This window comes from Hibiscus syriacus, unplaced genomic scaffold (assembly GCF_006381635.1).
Source record: "Hibiscus syriacus cultivar Baekdansim isolate YM2019G1 unplaced genomic scaffold, ASM638163v2 tig00110187_pilon, whole genome shotgun sequence".
Lineage (NCBI taxonomy): Eukaryota > Viridiplantae > Streptophyta > Magnoliopsida > Malvales > Malvaceae > Hibiscus > Hibiscus syriacus.
In genome coordinates, this window is record NW_024062618.1 from 1,471,235 (window position 1) to 1,488,142 (window position 16,908).

At 37.0% G+C, this 16,908-nt stretch overlaps 3 pseudogenes; all 3 read left to right on the forward strand.

Moving 5' to 3' along the window:
• The first annotated feature begins 1,204 nt into the window (after positions 1-1,204).
• On the forward strand, positions 1,205-3,334 carry LOC120217365 (annotated as a pseudogene).
• Positions 3,335-3,708: 374 nt separating this feature from the next.
• LOC120217624 lies at positions 3,709-4,911 on the forward strand (annotated as a pseudogene).
• A 1,225-nt stretch (positions 4,912-6,136) lies between these two features.
• On the forward strand, positions 6,137-12,620 carry LOC120217366 (annotated as a pseudogene).
• The last annotated feature ends 4,288 nt before the right edge of the window (positions 12,621-16,908 follow it).

Here is a 16,908-nt window from a genome sequence, read left to right on the forward strand (position 1 = left end):
GATCTCATATCTATAAAAAAAATTCTTATTAATTTCGGATAAGTACAAAGTAATATATACTCAAAGAAAACTCTCAACCATTTAATATTCATCGCTCGTATCCATGGCATTGCCAGTGTTTAAACTCGAAACCTCAAAAAATATCAACAATTTCTTTATCATCAATACCAGTGGGATAATAAAATAATTATAATAACGTAAACTTTTAACATGTTGTCATATTCTATTATTATATATTTACTTAATTGTATTTATTATTATCATTGAGTATATTTATTTATATATTTTTTTTGTTTTTCTTAATTATTTAATTAAAGTTTTCAATTTTCCTTTATATGATACAATTTTTGGAACAAATGAAATAATATATATTTTTTAAAATGATAAAAGTAAAGTCATCTTGTATTTCACCTCTTGAAATTCTCCACTTGCTTGTTAACAAAGATAATGCAGGAGATGTAGCGGTTGATATCCGTCAACACTCGGCCCGCTGATTAATTCAGCTTTAAAAATGCCGAAGAACTGAAAGTCTGAAAATCCACCTTACCGGAAACTTCGTCGATTGTGGATAATCTTTACCAGTCTCTTGTTTTTCTGCCAAATCCCCAAAACTTGTACCAACATTCTGTGGCTTCGTTTTTTCACAAACACAGTAACCACCGCGTCTTGAGTTGACTTCTGCATCAACATGCCCCCATCGTAAACAGTACGATAAACCATTTTTAGTTATTTTCTGTCATAGTCATTTACGTTGGACTTCAACATAGTTTACTAGTAAACCCGATCTGGTGATTTCCCTTGAAAGTTCTTCCCTGAAATTGCACAGCAAATAACTCCCTGTCACGAGTAATTTTTAAGGTTTGCTTGTAGGGTAAAACTGCAGTAGAGCCATTCTTGCAGTTCAGCAGAAGAAACTGGGAATTTAGACAAGATATGGAACATTCAACGAGTTTCAGACAAACCCTTCATTCGCTTCTGCTTTGTTCTTTTCTGTTCGGTCTTCATAATCTTGTTCTTGCTTATCCTCCCTATCCACTTTGTTCAAACAGTACCGATAATAATAGTTCATTTCAGAATAGTCTGCAAAATCTCCTGGATTCACTGACCTCAAACGCTTCGGTCTCCAAATACTACAATCTCTCCTAAGAGAACGAATCCGATACAGTTTACGGTCAGTTCATGTGCCTTGACTACGTTAAAGCCGATGAGTGCCATAACTGCATCTCAGGGGCGTAGCAGGCTATAATGAGTCTTTGTGGGAACAAAACGGAAGCGGTCGTATGGGAGGAAGTTTGACAATTGCGTTACTCGAATGTTAACTTTCTCCGTCGGTTGAACGTTGAAGACAACATCGGCAAAGACAATGTAATTAATATCTCCGAACCTGTAAAGTTTCAAGCTATTGTGGAGAACAAGCTGATGAACCGTATACTGTCGACGTACGCTCTGGTGCAGTGCACCTTAGACTTATCCCCCGACGAATGTAACACATGCCTAGTAGCTGCCATAAAAGACGTTTCATCACAGTGCTACGGTTCTCGTGGGGCACGATTGCTTAGTCGCATGCCTTTTACGAAACCTACAAGTTCAACAAGAGGTATGCAGTTTCATTGAAATTCCATGAAACTGATACAGTTCCATGAAAGTGACACACAATTCTTCGCTTCGAATGCAGGCGGAGGAAATGGAAAGAAAGTATGGGTGATTGTAGTTATTACAATTGGATCAGCATTTTTACTGGTAGTGCTGACGGCTTCCATTGTATACTGCGGTGTAACGAAGAAAGGAACTCGAAAAGGTAATCATAGCAACAAGTTCTCTAAAATCTTCATGGTTTTTAAGGCCTTTAATTAGAAGCTGAAGTTTTTGCTCTTTGTTTTGATGTCCCAGGGAAGGACGAAATCGTTAGAAATCATGTTCTACAACACAATAATGGCGACCATGAGAACCCAGGTGTCCAGGATCAGTATTTTGAAGGGTTAGATGAGTTAAAAGCAAATGATTCTTATATTGATTTGGCAACTATACACTCAGCTACCAATAACTTCTCGGATTCGAACATGCTCGGACAAGGTGGTTTTGGACCTGTTTACAAGGTAATATTGATACCCAAATCAACAAATCTGCAATATATTTTGCCTATTCTGCAATTTAAAATAAAACGGATTGTTTTTTAGGGTGTACTTGCTGATGGAAAGGAAGTTGCTGTCAAAAGGCTTTCAAGCTTCTCTGAACAAGGTGCCTTGGAGTTCACAAATGAAGTCCTACTGATTTTGAAACTTCAACATAAAAACCTTGTCAGGCTTCTGGGTTTTTGTGTGTACCAGCAGGAAAAGTTGCTTGTTTATGAATTCATGCCCAACAGCAGCCTTGATGTTATCCTCTTTGGTATGTTCTTAAACTCTAAATTTGCTTTGAGTTTATTTTTTAATCCCTTGAATCTAAAAATGACTCGAATGTGTTTGCTTGATACTTGTTTTTTTTTTTTTTTTTGCATCAGATCCGAAGAAACGTGCACAACTCGATTGGAGCAAGCGTCTGAACATTATTTATGGAATTGCAAGGGTAATTATTTATCTACACGAGGATTCACGGCTGAGGATCATACATCGGGACCTAAAGGCTAGCAACGTGTTGCTCGATTTTGATATGAACCCGAAAATCTCGAATTTTGGAATGGCGAGAATCTTTGCAGGCGCAGATAGCGAAGCTAATACAGCATGAATAGTTGGAACTTAGTAAGGCAAAAGAACATTGTCTGATGATCTGCTAAATATTCTTTCTGAACCATACTCAAATCTGGGTTTTTTTTTTTTTGTAGTGGATATATGGCTCCAGAGTATGCCATGGAGGGATTGTACTCGAATAAGTCTGATGTTTTCAGCTTTGGAGTACTCTCGCTTGAGTTATTACAGGCAAAAGGAATGCAGGGTTTCATAAATCGACCCTCGTTGCATATGTAACTGTTTTTAACCAGCTTACTTGCTTTTCTCTTCGATTTACTATATACCGTTAGTCACTTCGAATCGTGATGCAAGCATGGCATCTATGGAACGAAGGGAATGCTTTGGAGTTGATGGATCCGTTACTCACTGATGTATCGCCGGAAGCATTCTTAAGATTCATACATATCGGACTGTTGTGCGTTCAACAAGATGCATGTGACAGGCCTACAATGTCATCTGTTATGGTTATGTTAAAAGGTGAAACCGTGACACTAAGCCAACCACAACAGCCTGCCTTCTCTTCGGGAAGATTTGCGGAGCATCATCAAAGATTCACTCGAAGTTGTTCCGCAAACAGTTTATCAATTTCGAGCATTGCACTGAGATGATTGACGCCCGAAGTCGGGTGATGCAGGAAATTTGTATCTTTTCTTTACGTAAAGGTTTATGCCTGTAATGGTAACTTCATTTGACAGGAACTTAGCACTAGTAATCAACTTTTAGAAGGGATATTGTATGCAATGGAAAGTATGTGACATAGCAACAATGAAAATGAAACCATTGATTGTGAACCATTCAAATTCAATCCTCATCAACACTTTTGAGATATTTTTCTAGCAGACATTTTGATCAAGCCTCAATGGCCAATGCATCAGTTCAGATATTTTCATCAATCTCTATTCAGAAAAAAAGCTTAATTACCGTAAGTGGGCATTCATCACTCCCCACCATCATCATCCCCTTCATTACCACACTAAACGTACCTGAAAGATCGATGACAGCCATGGAAACGGCTCTCAACTCACTGTCCTCAAGCTCCAAACCATCTTTCCTCGAACACAAATCATCCTTCCATGGCACTCCAATTCCATCTAGCTTCACACCGATTAAATCCTCCTCGCAAAACTCCACCATTTCCATGTCCATCTCCACTCCTTATGACTTACAATCCTTTAAATTCCAACCCATCAAAGAATCCACCGTTTCACGCGAAATGCACGCCGCTACATGATGGACATGATCACCTACGCCGACACAGATGTTATCATCGTTGGTGCCGGTTCCGCTGGCCTCTCGTGTGCATACGAGATCAGCAAAAGCCCCGACATCCGTGTCGCCATAATTGAACAATCCGTTAGCCCCGGAGGAGGCGCATGGCTAGGCTGCCAACTGTTTTCATCCAAGGTAGTTCGCAAACCGGCTCACAGGTTCCTCGACGAGCTCGGCATCCAATACGACGTACAAGAAGACTACGTCGTCATAAAGCACGCATCTTTGTTCACGTCGACAATCATGAGCAAGCTGTTGGCAAGGCCGAACGTGAAGCTGTTCAATGCCGTGGCTGCCGAGGATTTGATAGTGAAAGGAAACCGAGTTGCCTGCGTGGTGACGAACTGGGCTTTGGCGTCGATGAACCACGACACTCAGTCTTGTATGGATCCGAACGTGATGGAGTCAAAAGATTGTGGCCAGTTCTTGTGGACACGATGGACCATTTGGAGCAACAGGTGTGAAGAGATTGAAGAGCATAGGGATGATGGACAGCGTCCCTGGAATGAAGGCACTGGACATGAACACTGCAGAAGATGCAATCGTTAGGCTTACAAGGGAAATTGTGCCTGGCATGATTGTAACTGGAATGGAAGTTGCAGAGATTGATGGTGCTCCAAGAATGGTAAATAAAAATCCTCCATTTTTACTTTTTTTTTATCTGAGTTACTGATGTTTTATAATGAAATTCCTGGGTTTTGTTTTGCAGGGACCACCATTCGGAGCAATGATGATATCAGGGCAGAAAGCACCACACTTGGCTTTGAAGGCATTGGGGCAGCCAAACGCCATTGATGGGACCTTGAGTGAAGCTGAAAGAGTGCAACCAGAGTTTGTTCTTGCTGCTGCTGAAACAGTGGAGATTGTGGATGCTTGATTTGATGATTTTCAGGATATGGTCTAAATAAAGAAATATGTGACCAAAGGCCATCTTTGGAGTGAAATTTTTGGATTACATGTAAGCACAACCAAAATTGGATTTTATTTTTTAAAAAATATTTGATTTAAATTAAAGAAAAACAAATTCAAGTGATTCGGAAATAGAACTTGAACAGAGATTATTAAGGAAATTTTTAAATAAATTTAGAAGTAAAACAATTGAGAAGATAAGTAATGAAAGACGGCCCACCGCACCAAGAAGCTGAACCTTTGTTTTACATTATCAATATAACGCTTAAAGCCCACATCATATCATGATAATGAAGAATTGCCCACACCAAGCTGCTTATCATAGATTCATGGATACTTTTTATGAAATTTTTAAATTTCACACGTCCTTTTTCATAGTTAAAATAATTTTTTTAATTTAAAAATTTTAATCTTAAATTATTAAATTCAAATAATCTAACATTCAAAAAATGTGTAAAATTTTTAAATCGTATAGGTGAATCTAAACTCAAATATAAATGTATATATACATGTATAGGATAGGATTTCATTTAAACAGTACAAAATTTATTAATTTTATATAAAAATATAAACCTTAGATGAATATAATGTTTTAATCTCAATCATCCAATTAAATATAGGATAAAGTACACAAATGATCCTTCAATTATATGACATTGTTTTGTTAAGTCTCTCAACTTTTAAAAGTTACAAATTAGTTCCATGACTATATAATGATGCTTTGTTGAGTTCATCGACTATTAAAAATTACAAAATGGTCACTCGACTATTCATATGTTTCAAACTTATCTTTTTATGTTGAAAAATTTACGGTTGCCTGAGTCGAAGGTTAACCTAACGGTCGAGATATGATAACATCTAATCCTAGAATCTTAAATGATTATACAATTCAAATGATTATGTGATCATATTTTATTCTATCCTAGTTAATAGGTTAACGTCCAACTTAGACGACCTTCAATTTGTTTTTACTAAAATGACGAATTTGGAAAATATGAATAGTTGAGTGATCATTTTGTAACTTTTAATATTTTAGAGACTCAATAAAGCAATGCACTATAATCAGATGACCATTTTATAACTTTTAATAGTCGGAGGACTCAACAAATAACTTATTATAATCTGGGGATCATTTATGTACTTTACCCTTAAATTTATTGTGCTAGATGCCTATAATTCTTGCAGAAGTATCAAGCATGGCTAGACTTTTTATATTTGACTTAATCTCATAGTTTAATAAATTAAGAGGGTGAAATAGATTTAAAATCACTTGTTATTGATGATGGCTGATTCCTTCTCCAAAATCTGTTTCGTGGCTTTGTTTCTTTCGATCTTTAGCTTCGCCAGTTTGGCGGAACCAGAATTATGGTACCACTACTGCTCCAATGCAACCCTTTTGACCGGAAACGCCGCAAACATCGACCGCCTCTTCTCTTACCTCTCAACCAACGCCACGGAGGAGCACGACGGATTCTTCAACACCACGGCGGGACAAGAGCCTTACATGGTTTACGGTCTCTATCTCTGCCGTGGTGATGTCCATCCGGAAAATTGCGGTGACTGCATCTACCTTGCCGCTGCTGAAGTGCCTCGTCTTTGTCCTAACAAAACTTGGGCTATAGTTTGGTATGAAAAGTGTAAGCTGCGTTACTCGAACGAGTCAATCTTTTCCTCCATGGCTGAAAAAGCCTCGTGTAGATAAGTGGTATGCTGATAATTTTGGCATGGAATCGGACCGCTTTGACCGGCTGGTGACAACAGTGATGAAGAACGTTACAACTCGAGCTTCGAATTATACTAAAAAGTTTGCTACAGAGGAAGCAACTTTCACCGAGTTCCAAACCCTTTATACCCTGGCTCAGTGCACACCTGATATTTCCAGTAAAGATTGCTACAAATGCCTACAGGATGCTGTTGCACACTTGCTAATTGTTACCAATGGAAACGCATCAGGATTCGCTATGCGACCGAGCTGCACAGCGCAATATCAGACCGCCCCTTTCTATAACATTGTAAGTAACAAAAGCAAAGCAGCTCCGCCACTGGCCTCGCCGCCTGAACAGCCTCTTCCGCTTCCTCCAGGTCAGTTTCATAAAAAGGGGATGTCCATGTCATCACAGACGGTGATTAAAATTGTTGTTCCAGCAGTGGGGTTCTTGGCTTTGTCCAGTTTTTCATGCACAAGCAAGAAACTAATCGCATTAAGAAACAGAAAAGGTAACCCAGAATGATCTAAATACATAATATGATCATATAAATTAAGTGGGTTTAAGTATATACAATCATGTGTAGATGGAATGAAAGCCAGGGCTATGCAATCTCTGCAATTTGATCTGAGTATCATCAAAGCTGCGACGGACAACTTCGCCGAAGCTAATAAGATCGGTGCTGGTGGATTTGGCAGTGTATATAAGGTGAGGAAAATCAAAAGAGTTCAGACTTAGAGCTCCAAGGTTTGATTGTGTCATAAGTAATCATTGTGTTTGATTAGGGTATGTTTCCTGATGGACAAGAAATAGCTGTGAAGAGACTATCAACGAGCTCCGATCAAGGTGCCGAAGAGTTTCAGACCGAAGTAGTGTTGGTAGCCAAACTCCAGCATCGGAATCTTGTGAAGCTATTAGTGTATTGTTTACACAGGAAAGAGAGGATGCTTATCTATGAGTTTGTGCCCAACAGAAGCCTTGATCATTTCATATTTGGTTTGGTCCTTTCAAGTATATATGCTCTTAATTTTCACCAAAAGAATTGATCATGATAAACAACTGTTGTTCATTTCAGATCCCGAAAAGCAAAGACAATTAGATTGGTCCCAACGATACAAGATCATTAAAGGGATTGCTCGAGGGCTTTTGTACCTTCATTCGGATTCTCGTTTAAAAATCATACATCGAGATCTTAAAGCCGGAAATATCTTATTAGACGTGGACATGACCCCGAAGATTTCGGATTTCGGCATGGCGAAGCTCATCGGGGAAAATAAAAGCCTACAACATACCAAGAGAATTGTCGGCACATAGTAAGTTCCAAGCAGTTCATATTTTCCTTTTACTAAATTATAGCTTCATTCCTGACGCTGCTATATTTTAGTGGTTATATGCCTCCAGAATATGCAATCCATGGACGATTCTCCGACAAGTCCGATGTATTTAGTTTCGGTATTTTGATACTGGAAATTGTAAGTGGCAAAAGAAATACAAGTTTCTGTCACTCTGCAAATGCCGAAAACCTTCAAACTTATATAAGTCCTAGCTGAAATTCGACCATATCTGTATCCGACATTCGCATTCGATTTCGAATAAATGTGTGTTCGGAAACCTTTTAACTCGTTGTTGTTTGCAAGCATGGAGACATTGGAAAAATGGGACACTGATAGAATTGATGGATTCGACCTTACGTGAATCATACGTAAGCAATGAAGTCGTTAGGTGCATTCACATTGGCTTGCTGTGTCTTCAAGAAAATCCGGAAGCGAGGCCCACAATGGCGAGAGTTGTTATCATGCTTAGCAGTTCATCGGTTAGTCTACCGTTACCTCAACGAATAGCGTTCTTTTTCGGCACCATAACAGAGGGGACGCTTCCGATCGCAGATTATAAATCTGATCAATCGACGAGTACCGTTTCAACGTTAGCAGCCGCCGCCACAGTTAACGAGACATCCATTACCAAGTTATGCCCTCGATAAATCCGATAAATGTATGTGTATGTGTAGGTTATTTGTAATGGGCGATCATCATGGAAATTAAAAGTTATGCATCATCTTCATCAATACCATGCAAATTATGATCAATCGACGAGTACCGTTTCAACGTTAGCAGCCGCCGCCACAGTTAACGAGACATCCATTACCAAGTTATGCCCTCGATAAATCCGATAAATGTATGTGTATGTGTAGGTTATTTTGTAATGGGCGATCATCATGGAAATTAAAAGTTATGCATCATCTTCATCAATACCATGCAAATTATCAAATATAATTGAGCCATTTGAAATCTTCATGAAAATCCTTCGAACTTCAATATCTAACGTTGTGTTTATTTTAATTAAATGAAATTTACAAATCATATTCTTAGGAATGGTAACACGTCAAGTTGGGTTGAATTTTTTACCAATTTAATTTGAAATGGGATATATATTTTTTCACTCGAACTTGATTTGACTCATAATCAAAGAAGTTTTATTTAACTTAAAAATTCAACGGATAAAAACTTATATTCAAAATTTCAGTCAAATATGATATACATATATAAAAAAATTATCTTTGTTCGAATAAAAAATTCACCTTAAATCTAAATATTACCAACATCACTCTTTATAAAACCCGACTCATTTTATATTTGCAAAATAAAGAATACTATAACTTAGCATTACCCTTAAACGCATCATGTCTTCTTGGAACCGTTCTATATGAGCACATTACACGTCCTTGTCTCTTTGCGTTTCTCCCGATTTTGGGTTAGAAAATTTAAGTCTTCTGCATTTAATGGGTCAACGTGCAGTCTTTTCTCCATGGTGATAATTGCTTGCTTACCTTGTTTTATTCCTCTTTTCACACAGAAGATTTAATAATTAAATATGAATGTAATTATTTATATTTATGTATGTAATATATAAATATTAATATACTTAATAATATTATTATATTAAATATAATTAAAAACATTAAATCATATTTAATTATATATTGTTAGTTAAAAATAATTAAAAAAAAAATTAAACTACATAATTATAAAAGGGTGTAATTATCTTTCTAATAATTATATTTTTAATAATTCTTTTAGGGTTTAAAGTATACCAAAAATTTTAATTTTAAAAAAAGGATAGACTTTAATATAAAAACTAAAACACTATATATAAATAATATAAATATGGTATAAAAAAAATTTTCAACATGCAGACAAATCAAAATGTGACAAATATTTGATGTTACTTGTTAGATGGACATGAAAATTTCAGACTAACGTAAACACAATAAATAACTAAAATATAGTTTTAAAATAATATGAATATATTAAAAATAAATATAGTATATTCCATAAACTTATTCAAAAATTTTAAAAATTCATTTAAAGATTTATTATTCTAATACTTCAATCTCTTTAAACGATGTTCTGAAAATATTAATTCTAAAATATATTGTTTGTCGTATCAAAAAATACTCACCATCATTCGAATTTTTAAATAAACACATTAAACCTTTTAAATCTAAGAAAGTCCTCAACCAAAAACATGAAAATCCTTGGCAGAATATGGATGCGGGGAATAATTATAATATAAATTATTTTAAAAATAAGTAAATTTTATATAAACCCCTATCGAGCACTACAAACGGCAAGAGCCGATCATCAACAATGGTGTCCTTTGTTATCTACAGGAACCTTTTATTTTACACCTTTCTTTGCCTAATGCTGAGTCTGAGCAGTGAAGCAGCAGTTGTTTTCTTAGACAATGACTGCGGTTCAAACACAACCACTTACACTCGGAACAGCCCGTATCATCGAAACCTCAATTTCCTCCTTTCATCTTTTCAATCCAATTCAACACGGCCGACCGGATTCAAGGAAGATGCTTCAACTTGCCCCAACAGGAAGACGGCTTTAGTTTACTACGACGAGTGTACGTTACGTTACTCCGACCGTTCCTTCTTCTCTGTATTGGAGACGGAACCTACTTTGGAGCTGCTGAATACGGGGAACGTTTCGCAACCGGACCGGTTCATGAAGTTGCTCGGGAACACGATGAATGAGATAGCCACATGGGCTGCTAATGGTGATCAGTTGGGAAAAAAGTATGCAACCAAAGAAGTTAATTTTACGTCGTTTCAAACGCTCTATACGCTTGCTCAGTGCACACTGGATTTATCTGTGTCCGATTGTAAAGTCTGCCTGCAGACAGCTATCGCTTATCTTCCAAGTTGCTGTGAGGTAACAAGGGGGCAGAGTCCGTGTTTCCGAGCTGTAACGTCAGATACGAATTGTACCCTTTTTACCGGATCACAGCGAAACCACCGCCGTCACCTTCACCGAACCGGGAACCAGTTCTTCATTCCCCTCCAGCACAGCAACCAAAAGGTAGAACGGTGAAGTTTCTAACGGAATGATCATTAATTATAGTATGCCTGATTCATTGGTTGTTATGCTGCAGGGAAAACAAGATGTCATCAACAACTATATCGCCATTGTAGTCCCCTTTCCGTCTCTGTTGTGATCTTTGCAGGGGATTGATCTGTCTTCTTACTAGGAAATTGAAGAAGTACGATGCTGTGGAACAAGAAAATGGTAAGACCGAGTTGTATCTTTAATTAGTCATTTCATTCCATGGGTTCATACAAAAGGCTAATATGAAGAACTTGTTCTGTTTATACAAATTGCAGGAAATGAAATTACGACAATGGAGTCCTTGGAATTCGATTTCAGCACGATTGAAGCTGCCACAAACAAGTTCTCGGTCGATAACAAGCTAGGAGAAGGCGGATTCGGCCCGGTTTACAAGGGCAAACTCCCCAATGGACAACAAATAGCTGTGAAAAGGCTAGCAGTGAGTTCCAGCCAAGGTGCAGAAGAATACAAGAATGAAGTTGCCTTGGTAGCCAAGCTTCAACATAGAAATCTTGTGAGGATATTGGGATTTTGCTTGGAAGGAGCTGAAAAACTACTGGTCTACGAATTTGTTCCCAACAAGAGCCTGGACTGTTTTCTGTTCGGTATGCTCTTTTGGTCCCTAACATTGAAATTTGTTTCAAATAAGTAAACTCCGATGTACTGTTTTTTTTATGTATCCTACAGACCCTGAAAAACGAGGGGATCTGGACTGGACAAAGCGATACGCCATCGTCGGAGGCATAGCTCGAGGAATTCTTTATCTTCATGAGGATTCTAGGCTTAAAATTGTTCACCGTGATCTTAAAACCAGCAACATTTTGCTGGACCGGGACATGAATCCCAAAATTTCAGATTTCGGCATGGCAAGAATTCTTGGGGTTGATCAATCTCAAGGCAACACTAGTAGAGTTGTTGGAACATAGTAAGATTAAATCTTTTTATTTAGCATTAATTGGTGATTTTTATTGATGAACTTACATAATTAATTGTTGGATTGCAGTGGTATATCCTCCAGAATATCAATGCATGGTCAGTTTTCCATTAAATCTGATGTTTACAGCTTTGGAGTGATAGTCCTGGAGATTATCACCGAAAGAAAATAGCAATTTCCATCAATCAGATGAAAACGATGACCTCTTAAGCTATGTGAGTACATGACCAACATAACAAATGATTTACTATAAATCTATACATTAACCGTGAATCTGCTGGAACATTTATCAATCCGTTTCCTACTTTCAGGTTTGGAAACACTGGAATAGTGGAATGCCATTGGAGTTGTAGATCCGAGTTTGGGGAGTTCTTATTCTAGAAATGAGCCATTCGATGCATTCACATCAGCTTGCTATGCGTTCAAGAAGATCCTGCCCTGAACCTTCAATGGCAGCTATAGTCCTCATGCTTAACAGTTTCTCTGTTACTCTTCAAGCACCTCAACATCCGGCGTCTTTCCTTATCCCTAGCGGTGACTCGAATTTTCCGGTGTCGGATTGGTCCAGTCCGAGGAAATCAGTTCCAACCGTGAATGAAGCTTCCATTTCTGATATGTTACCTCGATAGTTAAGGCACAAGGGTTGAAAACTGAAATTACAAAAACCAATAAGAGCATGCAGTATATGTATATGCATGAATGCATGAAAGCTTGTTAGCTACATTTTCCTCATAAAATTTCTAAGTTGTAATGAGATGTAATATTATACAAAACTATCAAATAATTTGGAAGAACTATGGCTATGAAGCTGTTCTGATCCTTCCTTTGAGAATGCTTTTCGAAAGTGTTTTAGGTAAAAATTGCTTTTGAGACTAGAAATATATCAAATGAATAACTTTTTAACTTTTCAATTTGATTTGAAAAGTTAAAACTTTTCTAAAAGTACTTTTGAGTAAATTATTCGCTTGTCATTCTAACATAAATATTTTATCTATTTAATTTTTTTTATAGTAATTTAAACATTCAATTTTTAAACAAAACAACCCATTAACATTTTTCAAATTACTTTTAAAAATCATTTTCCATTTCACTTTCTAAAAGTATTATCAAATTGGCCTCTTTATCTAAGAATCTATATATTTGTTTCGTATAATTCGAATAAAAAAAACCCATTAAATAATAAATATATATTAATTTATTAACAACATGTTTAATATAATTAACATACATTATATGAATTTATGTATTTTTTTATTAATTTAATAATTTAAAAACTAGGTAAATTAAAATTTGAGCTTTATATTTTTTAGTTCTGGCTAAATCATTCAAATAATGAATTTGAAAAAAAAACAACTCCAAATAAGGATCACGAGACTTTATTATCTTAAGTACAGTGTTCTCTACAGTCGATCAGGAAAGACGCATGGACCGTACGATGTCTTCATGAAGAAGCACGAAAGACGATGTCTTCCCAACCTCCGTCCATGGCTTTGGGTGTGAAAATGGTGATGTCGTTGTTGGTGTCCTTCAGGAGTTGGTCAGAGATGGTGAACTGACTTTTTCAAAGATCTTGGTTACATTTGTTGGAGCAGAAGGCACAAGAACTAATGTTGGTGCCGTTAATGAAGCTTAAGAAGACGGAAAAAACAATCACGAAGCTAATGCAAGAAGTCGTCGTCGTGTCTTTAAGACGTCTTTCAAAATACGTCAAATGATTCAGACGATTTCCAATTAATATTGTAGCATTTTCTCTACTGAAAAAAATAATTTCTCCATCATTCTATATAAATAAATTCATTGTCCCACTATATTATCTCAGCAAATTTACCGTTTTAGTCCAAATATTTTTAAAGTTTTTCTACCCTTTAATATTCAATCTTGACTAGTGGGTGAAAGGCACTTAGGACCTAACGTTATGATAAGGAGAAAAACAACAATATTTATTATGATAAGAACATTGGAAAATAGAAATAAAACATCATTGACTTAAGACTTTGTAGACTTGAGTCTTTGTACGTACTTAACCAATCCCTAGGCGACACTTTATTTGTATTTGGCAAATTTTTCCACACTCCATAAAGGCAGTGGGTTGATGCATTTTCCACGAGGTTTGACTTTAAGCATGGACATCTTACCTTAACCAATACCAACATGACATATACTTTCTAAATTGTATATTTTGGTACTCCGTCTTGAGTCTTGTCCTCTTCCATGAAGTTGCTACTTGTTGACTTGCTTGTCGTCTCAACCACCTGTTGTTTCAGTAACCTTCTACAAAGTTAGCTCCTTGTTTTCCACACAAAAAAATCAAAAGTTGCTGCTTGACTGGGCTTCAGGGTCAACCCCCTGTCGTTTCAGTTACTGTCAAATTCACAATCAATGTTTCTTTACCATTAATCCCATAGCCCCAGACTTCAACTCTCCACGACAAATGGTACCTACACTACACGTCTCATGATAATAATGAACGGCTCTTTCAGAGGAAAAAGAATGCCTGCAGAAATTTAATCCTCTGCCCAATAACTGGTTTCCAAAAACAAATTACACCACAAAAACAGCGCTGCTGCGGAATTATCTTCTATGGAGAGTTTAAACATTGTAATTTATATAAAAAAAAAATCACAATCAATGTAATCAAACTAAAAAACAAAATTGTATTGGTATAACTTCTGCATAAAGCAATCTCGTCATGCAAGAGATTTTGGAATCAAATTTATTTAGTGCGATTGATATTGTTGTTTGTATATGTTAGATTTGTCTAGAAATTAAGTTGACAAGTTGGAAATTTCATATTGGTTGGTGGCCAAACTTTGAACATGTAAATTTCATATTTGGTGGCTAATGAATTTCATATTTGGTGGCTAACTTGTACACATTGGAAAATTCCTTGGTAGGTGGCCAAACTTTGAACATATTATTCTTAAAACTCAACTATAAATAGGCCTAAGTATTTCCATTAGAAATCATCCCAAACACAAGTTCTCTATTCCTCTTGTATTCTTCATTCTCCCACTTTGGGAATTCTAAAGAATTCCATTTGTTGTAATAGTGGCGATATAGTGAAGTTATCATCCGGTGTGGTGCCCGAGGAGTAGACGATATTCTCATTGAACCTCGTAAATTTGGCGTATTCTCTCCTTTATTGTTTTTATTCGGTTCTTTTCCATTGTGTTTTAATATTCAATAGTTTGACAGGTTTATCCGTTGTGCAACCTTTGGTGGTTTTAATCTTGACATTTTAGGTCAATTTTAAAACTACGTTCGTGTGGGAAATAACATGTTTTCCCCAACAATTGATATCAGAGCTTCGGTTGAGGTTATCCTGGTGGTTCCGTTGCTAAAAAGATACAATTCGTGATATTGAATATTGTTCGTTATAATTAAAATGCCAAAATACGGATCAGTTGAGACATCAAGCTCTTCATCTGGACCGGTGAGGAGGGTGATGTCAAATGTAAATTTCTCGGTGGAGTTGTTTGATGGATCTGGTCATTTTGGCATGTGGCAAGGCGAGGTGTTAGATGCTTTATTCCAACAAGGTCTAGACATCGCTATTGAGGAAGAAAAGCCCGAATAAATGGATGAGAAAGAATGGGGAATAATTAATCGTTTGACGTGCAGCACGATTCGATCTTGTCTTTACAGGGAGCAGAAGTATGGCTACAAGAACGAGACATCTGCAAGTAAGATGTGGAAAGCTTTGGAGGAAAAATTCCTAAAGAAAAGCTCTCAGAATCGTCTCCACATGAAGAAAAGATTGTTCAGATTTGATTATCAACCAGGTACCAGTGTGAATGAACACATCACTGCGTTCAATGAGCTAGTGGAAGACTTATTAGGTATGGATGAAACCTTCAAAGATGAAGATTTGGCTTTGATTTTGTTGTCATCTCTTACAGATGAATTTGAGCACCTTGAGACAACGTTACTTCATGGTAAGGATAATGTTACCCTTAAAGATGTAACTGTTGCTTTGTATAGTTATGAACTCGGGAAGAAAACCAAGAAGGAGAGCAAGTATGAAGCAGCGGAGGCCATGGTGGCAAGAGGTCGCTCGAAAAATCAAAAGCCAAAGTGGAGAGGGAGATCAAAGTCGAAGTCCAGACTGGGAAAAGATGAACGTGCCTTTTGTCATGAGAAAGGCCATTGGAATAAAGATTGTTCGAAGCTGAAGAAGAAAGGAAAAGCTGTTTCAGATGCATGTGTTACAGAGCATGATGCACATGACTCTGACATATCATTGGTTGCTTCATCAACAACATTCCATTCCGATGAGTGGATATTAGATTCGGGTTGCACATATCATATGTCCCCTAATCGGGAGTGGTTCTCCGATTTAGTGGAACTAAATGAAGGAGTTGTTTATATGTGCAATGACAATGACTGTAAAACTGTTGTGATAGGTTCAATTCGATTGAAGAATCAAGATGGATCAACCAGAGTTCTGACGGATGTCCGATACGTGCCCAGTTTGAAGAAAAATCTCATATCGTTGGGAGCCTTGGAATCCAAAGGCTCAGTAGTCACTATGAAAGATGGAGTTTTAAAAGTCACATATGGCACACTTGTGATGATGAAGGGCATCAGGAAAAATAATTTGTATTACTACCAAGGTAGTACAATTATTGGAGCAGTTGCAGCAGCTTCCAGAGGTGATGATTTGGACGCAACCCAGTTGTGGCATATGCGGTTGGGATATGCTAGAGAGAAATCCTTGCAAATTCTGGCAAATAAAGGATTGTTGAAAGGTGCAAAGGCTTGCAAATTGAACTTTTGCGAGCATTGTGTTATGGGAAAGCAGAAGAGAGTGAAGTTTGATACCACTATATATAATACAAAAGGTATTGTAGATTATATTCACTCAGATGTATGGGGTCCTTCAAAAACATCGTCTTTGGGAGGAAACCATTATTTTGTAACTTTTGTAGATGACTTTTCTAGAAGAGTTTGAGTGTATCCGATGAAGTCTA